The sequence below is a fragment of the Mustela nigripes genome, chromosome 1 (assembly GCF_022355385.1).
Source record: "Mustela nigripes isolate SB6536 chromosome 1, MUSNIG.SB6536, whole genome shotgun sequence".
Classification (NCBI taxonomy): domain Eukaryota; kingdom Metazoa; phylum Chordata; class Mammalia; order Carnivora; family Mustelidae; genus Mustela; species Mustela nigripes.
In genome coordinates this window covers 229718730-229726918 of record NC_081557.1, presented here as the reverse complement: position 1 = coordinate 229726918, position 8189 = coordinate 229718730, and positions in this window count along the sequence as shown.

Sequence of the window (8189 nt, the reverse complement as noted above, 5' to 3'; positions counted from 1 at the left end):
CATCTGCCACTGTGTTATAACAGAATTTACCATCTTTTTCCATACTCGGGCTCTCTGGATTCAGTAATTCAGCTGAGATCTGCTGAAGATGAGTTAAATACATATCCTAACCCATTAAATAGCTATATCATTGGTTAATTCAAGAATGGGCTTCTAATCCACACTAGGCCAGTTGGCATCCTTCACTAGGATTCATAAAATACTACTCTGATAGGAAATGTATTCCTAGTAATGATAAGTGGCCTTATTTCCAATTGGGTAGAAAAGGCTGCAAGGGAACATATTATTAAGATATTTAAACACTACTTCTACTTTTGTTCTGAAGCCACCTTTCCTATAGTTTTCTATTTTTGTCTTAAGGCAGGTTGACCTGCATTTCTGACATTGCCTGCCAAGATGGTCATTCATCATTTACTGTTTTCCATGCGTGGTTTCCATAAACAATTAAATCTATGATCACAATTTTAAAAAGCATAACACTTTCTGAAGGTGTTACATCTTCATTTATCTTGAAGGTTGAAGGAAAACTTTCAGGTAATAAAAATCACAATAAATTTATAATAGCTTTGGGGATATTTTTTCTTTTAAAAATATTTTGATAAGGGGAGTTAATTCAGATAAGAGAAATTCTAGGTGTTTTTAGATGATCATTTATGACCATTTATATGGTCCTTTAATAGATAAGAACTGAATGCAAACATTTCTATGAAGAGATTCCTTCCCTACCAACAAGTTCTCCATGGGAAGGAATATTGACAACAGTCCCCATTTCTCTTTGAATGAATTGTGAAGGCCCTCTGTGTTACAATATGATCACACAGGCCACTGTGATAGAGTATAGGAAGCAAAATGCTAGAGTGTACTGACTGCAAGTTGTAGAACTAGGAGAAGATTCAGAGAAGGTCTACGAGCTCTATACCCTTGAACAGAGATTTGGACTTGATTTAAGACTCTGTGTAAGCAACATGATCACCTAACATGGATAACTGTAAAAAAAAATGTCAGATCACCAGCATGGATAACAATAACAACAACAACAATAACAACAAAAATATGTCAGTTTTCTGGAGAAGTAAATTAATGATTGATAAAGTTCAGTTTTCCTCAAATGTAGGTATTTTATCTTAATTGTAGCTCCAAATTAAAAAATATATGTCTACCTTCTATATTTTCCCTGTAGTAAAATGATATCTCATAGTATTAAAAGACCTTCATTTGTCTCCTGACCCAGCTATTCTCAGAATAGCAGGTAACTTAGTCAGCAAGATGATTTTAAAATATTTCTGATTCTTTTTTTTTAATTTTTTAAAATTTATTTATTTATTTGAGAAAAAGACAGGAAAGAGTGAACAGGGGGAAGAGGAGAGGGAGGGGGACAAGCAGAGCACTAAGCAGGGAACCTGATACGGGGCTCAATTCCACGACCTTGAGATCATGATCAGAGCTGAAACCAAGGGTCAGATGCTTTAACCAACTGAACCATTCAGGTGTCCCTCAATTGTTTTTTCTTTCAAATGAAAAACTATCAGTAGCAATATGGATAAATCTATTATTCCTTCAAAACAGAAGCATAGGCAGATACCTAGGTGGCTCAGTTGGTTAAGCGGCTGCCTAAGGCTCAGGTCATGATCCCAGCGTCCTGGGAGGTAGTCCCACACTGGGCTCCTTGCTCAGCAGGGAGCCTGCTTCTCCCTCTGCCTCTGCTGCCACTCTGCCTGTGCTTCCTCTCTCTGACCAAAACAAACAAACAAAAAACACAGAAGCAGAAGCATAGGATATCAACAAACCATTGGTAATATAAAGCTAAGTGGACATAAGTTGAGCCTATTTGCCTTTTTTGCAAAAATATTTTATTTTGCCATACGTTATGAAAAAGTTGATCTCGAAACAGAAAGTGATATTGGTGTCACAATAAAATACCTTCTCTAGCTTAAATCATGTAAGCAATGGTTGTCTAAAGGAGTTCAGTGGAATTTCACTTCTGTGTACTTGCTTTATGAGATTAAATTTGGTTTCTTTTTTTTTTTTAAAGATTTTATTTATTTATTTGTAAGAGAGAGAGAGAGTGAGAGCGAGCACAGGCAGACAGAGTGGAAGGCAGAGGCAGAGGGAGAAGCAGGCTCCCTGCAGAACAAGTAGCCCAATGTGGGACTCGATCCCAGGATGCTGGGATCATGACCTGAGCCAAAGGCAGCTGCTTAACCAACTGAGCCACCCAGGTGTCCCTAAATTTGGTTTCTTAAATCTCTTTTGCCATTTGAAAAGATCTGTAATAGAAATTCATTTAGAAATTAAATTCAACGTGCTAATATGAAATTCTGGAAATGGATTTTTTCAACTTGCTCTTCTTGGCAATTTCTACTTAAATACCTCAGGTTAAAACTAACTTCACCATCTCTCTAAATATATTTGTACATGTTATAGGTATACTATAAATTAGAAATGGCATACTTCTTCACCAAATTTAACAAAAGGTGTCATATATTTATTTTAAATTAGATAAGTTCACAACTCCAAGACAGGAATGACATACTCAATTTAATATCAAATGAGTGTCCACCTGCTGGATTATGTGATTAATTGGGTGATCCCAGCAATGTATACTTTCTGAGCACTAGTGTCCTCCACTACAGATGGGAAGCAGATAGGTTATATGTATCGTAAGGCTATGTGTGAATTGAAGATGTAACATGCTTAGGATGAAGGCTGGCACACACTTTTTTAGAATTATTAGCAATTTTATTATTATTATAAATTATCATTTTTACTCACATTAAGTGCCCAAAGCTGTTATTAATTTTGTTTACATTATTAGAATTCTACTTGTATTATTGTTGACTCAAGATAATATCTTATTATTTTATTACTTACTGCATATTTTAAGACACTTTCACATATTTAAAAATATTTTTCACAAAGTATGTGCAAAAGAAGAAATCTGACAATGAATTCTATTTAAAATGTATTAGGGGGTACCTGGGTGGCTCAGTGGGTTAAAACCTCTGCCTTTGGCTCAGGTCATGATCCCCGGGTCCTGGGATCAAGTCCCACATCAGGCTCTCTGCAAAGAGCCTGTTTCCTCCTCTCTCTCCCTGCCTGCCTCTCTGCCTACTTGTGATCTCTCTCTGTCAAATAAATAAATATTTTAAAAATAAAATAAAATAAAATATTAGAAAAAATACAAAATAAAAATAAAAATATATGAGAAAAGTAGATCTCCTGAGGCATGGAAAATAAAATCAAACATAAACTACATAAGTTTCTGCACAGTGAAGGAAACAATTAACAAAACTAAAAGGCAACTTGTAGAATGGGAGAACATTTGCAAATTACATACCTGACAAAGGGTTAGTTTCCAAAATATATAATAAACTGATATAATTCGACATCCAAAAAGCAAAAAAATACAGTTAAAAAGTGGACAGAAGACATTAACAGACATTTCTTCAAAGACAACCTCCAGATGGCTAACAGATGTATGAAACTATGTTTAGCGCCATTCATCATCAGGAAAATTGCAAATCAAAACTACAATGAGATATGACCTTACACCCATCAGAATGGCCCAAATCAAAAAACCACAAGAAACAAGTGTTGACTAGGATGTGGAGATAAAGGAACCCTCTTGCACTGTCAGTGGGAATGTAAATTCGTGCAGCCACTCTGGAAAACAATACTGAGTTTCCTCAGAAAGTTAAGAATAGAACTACCCTATGATCTGGTAATTGCACTACTAGGTATTTACCTCCCCGCCCCCCCCCAAAAAAAAACTAATTCAAAGGGATACATGCGCCCTTATGTGTATAACAGCATTAATTACAATAGCCAAATTACAGAAGTAGCCTAAATGCATGTAATAGATGATCGATATTTTGTTATAAAATTAATCAGGAATTTAGACATCCTGTTTGAATCCAGAACACATCCTCATAAACAGAGTGGATAAGGAAAATAACCATTCAGAATAGAAGTTAACTGTGTGCAATTGTTAAGGCCACACTGGGTCATTCTACTTGAGTGATTGGTCCTCTGCCTGAGTGAGATATAAACATATTTCCTATGAAAACCATCATGCAAATATTCCTCTTAAAATTTAATTAGCCATGTTCATAGTTTGCTGACACTTAAACTGTCTGGTGTTAACATTTTCAAGGCTTTAATTAACAAGTACAACAGGGTTTGCTTAAAGCTGTAATGTGGTAGAACATGATTTTATGTATCTATTTTAATACCCAAATATTATCAGGAGCCATAGATTTATATCAAAATTAAATATCTGTTCCAGTCAAATAATGTCACATTGACTTCATTAGCATTCATGAAGCTTCACAGTTGGAATATAAGTGGCACCTTGTTCATTACAACGTAAGTTCATTAGTTGTTATCACTGCATCTATCATTTTATACTTCTGATATTAAGGAGAAATCGGTACAAATATACATTTTTAAATAGAAGCATTTCCTAGGCCAGATCAAGAGGAAATAATTTTATATGAAATTACAAAAAAAATTTAATCACTCATTTATTTTGGACCAGGCACTTCTCCTGAATTATCCCAATTAATCTTCATAACCACCACATGCATTTAATATACCCTTGTTTTACAGAGGAAAAAAATGAAGGTGCAGGGAAGTGATATAATTAATCAAAGGAAGAAGTAGTATCTGAATAACAAACAGTCTTTTCTTAAGTCTGGGCTTTCAACTTGTGCGTCTTGCTGTTTTGCAAATGTGTCCTCATTTTCTAAAGTTTTAATCTGAACTTGGGTATTAACTCATTAACTTTCTTCTGATTTGTCACAATTTTATATCTATGTTCATTGGTTAATAAATGCTGTAATAACTGCATTTAAATGCTAACTTTAATACCTGCTGGTCATTCTGTGCAACATGGTTTTTCTTTCACCCAATATTCTACCACTCAGTCTATAACTGAGCTTCTTCCACTTGTAACTATCTGCTTTATCTTATGGTAAGAGGTAAGGAATTTCTACTGGGTAAGTATGTGGTCAATTGCTGCTATGATTAGCATCCTATTCCCATTGAAAAGTCAGAAGCAGATGTATCGTACACTCTTGGTTGCCTACTCAATATTCATTTCTTCCTTAACCTTTCTTAACATTTTGGACAAGCAACGACCCTTCTACTCACCGATATGCCTTTGGGGAAGCTGATCCCATTCTCGGACCCCAACTCCAACCCCTATTCTTCTACTTATATTACCTCAATCAGAAAGCTCTGTGCTATGTGTTGTCCTGTCATTCAGCTAATAATGATAAAGCCCAGACATTCTAAATCTAGGGTCCACATTCTTATCACTATGTTATATTGCTTCTCTATCATGAGACTGTATATATACCATATCCTCAGAGAAACTCATAATGGAAAAATCATATATCTCTATTTGTTCTAACATATGTGAGAAGAAAACTGTTTCAAGTATATGTTCTTAGGTAATCATGCTCTGTGCAATTTAGCTGACAATAAGTATCACTTAGTATCTTATTACAATTATAAACATAACTATCAGAGAGTTTTAGTATTTTGAAATCCATTTGGAGAGCCAACTCCAAGAAAAGCTATAAAGTAGGGTGAAGTACTTTCTCTTCCCCTTATTCTTGCCAAGGATCTCTTCCTCAGTAGCCTCCCTAGCCCATGAAAGCCCTTACTTCACCTTTCACCAGCTCAAACCCCTACAGCTGAAATGTCCCCACCAGCCACTTGCAAAACCTCTCCACTACAATAAATCTATTTTATCTTGCCTACACCAGGTACTTCTACCAGCTTAATGACTCTTACTAATGTAGCTCATCTCCTCTTAGTTTGTTGATGTGCTATCCCATTCTTTATTCATTTGATCAGAAAGGTATCATTTAATAATTTTCATGTGCAGAGGACTGTGGGCAAGCTATAGAACTAGTGCCATCTCCCAAGGTACTCTCTGCCTTATTAGATATATGAAACACTTATGCAAACAATTCATGCTAACAAAACTGGTAAAGGGGTCACTACAAAGTTATAGCTACAGTTCTGTGGAAGTTAAGAGACTACTCTGCTTGTTCATTCTTTGGGTATTGAAATAGGGGCCGTTAGAAATAAAAGCCTGGAACCTTATGGGGCACCTGGTTGTCTCAGTTGGTACAGCATAAGACTTCTGAGCTTAGGGCTCTGACGTAGAGCCCGACGTGTGGCATGGAGTTTACTTAAAATGAAGACTTTTTTTTTTTTTTTTTAATAGAAGGTTAGAACTTTAAATTATAATAGATCATTGATTTCCTGGACTGATTTTTATTATTGCTTTGGGAACTTTTCATATTTTAGCAATGTCAGCTACAAGGTCATCTTCTTTATGCTATGTCTTCAGAATGAAGAGAACTCATTTAATGCTTTTGAGGGCACAAGGGATGACATTCCTCAGTCTTTGAACTACTTTCTCCAACTATTTTGCTGGCCCATGAGACACTTCCCCGGCAATGGTTATACATATAAGACTGGGAAGGATGCAGAAACTCAAGCCATCTGCTAAACTAAACTACGTAAACAAACAAACAAACAAAAAACACATTTTTTTCTTATCATAAGGTCTCAGCCTCCACTTGACTGCTTTACTCTTTTTCTCTTTTAAAAATACGCAGAACTGTAACAGCAACTCTTCAAGATCTGAGTATCTTTGGGATTTTAAACATTTCAGATCCTAATCATTATCTTTGGAACAAAGTTTATTTTGTCAACATCTTCAACAGAAGGACTTCAGCAGCAGCAGCAGTCTCAAATAAACAACCATATTCTGCAGTGTTTATGTATATATGAGGTTATCAGTTTCTGAAAAATTGAGATTTTGCATCACTTTTTCATAACTGGTGTTTTTCAGGAGTGTATTCAGTTATTATAGATGCATATTGACATTATTACTTACTTAACAAAGAAAAAGCTTGAGCTGAAAATAAATAGGAAGGTTATCTGGAATAAGCTGAAAATACTTTCTTTGAAATATATTTGCCCTCAAAAGCATATCAGTTTTGACAGGTGGAATGTTGTCTTCACATTCAGCTTCGAGGTGATTTTTTGAGTAAAAAAAGGAAACCAACCTGGCTTTCATCTAACGGTCTTCTGAATAACCAGCTGGCTAACGTCTCTAAACTATACACTTTCCAAGCAAAGATTACAGAGCAAAAAAGCTTAATCCCCTAACCACATCCAGATTCTCATGAATTAATTCATTAGTTCATAAATAAATTACATCCTCAAACCACTGCCTAAACTAATGTGCAACTATTCATTTTCATCCCTTTGGGTTTCTAAGTGTTAGTTCAGATTTCTTTAATTACTAATCAGCAACATCAACAAGAAACATAGTATATTATATTCACAAAGACGTAGGTACAAAGGGACCCTCTAAGTGTAAATTAGGTCTTTTCTTTATGATATCTTGGCTTTTTTATTTAACCTTTGAAAAGAATATTCAAATTTAAGATGAACATTATCTAGAAATTAATGCCATAAAATTCATAAGAATTCATTTCTATATTGTTTTACTTTTGCTTTTTTATGTATGTGCATATGTTTGTATGAATGTGTTGAACAGGGTGTAATCTTTTTTATCAGTACTGGGAACACTTAAGACAGCACAATTACATCTTCAAATATCCATACAACTGACTCCCAAGGATATTCTGGATCCTTGGCATAGAAACTATAACTTTGATCTAAAAAGGTAAATTCAAAAATTAAAAAACAAATAAACAAAACTGGGCCACGTGTTATTGTCTCAGGGGAACAGAAATTTGCAATGTGTCACTTTTCATAAAAATGTGAAGATAACCAGGTCCATTATTTTACAGGATCTGTTATAAACTATAATCCTCTCAGACTTCTTGAGGACCAAAAGTATGTCCTTTTCACCATATCTTTAGAGGCTAGCATCATTCCTAGAATAGTCAGTAAAATCTGTGTTCAGTGAAGGTTGGTTGAATCAATTATCTATGTGCATATATATAATTTGAAGATATGTGTGTGTGTGTATATATACACACATATATATAATATACATAATATAATATACACACACACATTTTTACAGCCAATAAAGCACTTACTATGTGACCAATCTGAGTTTGTAATTTTGTTTTATATTGTAGTACTTAAGGACACCAACAGTTACTAATTTAATCCTTTTTAAAATAATAGAG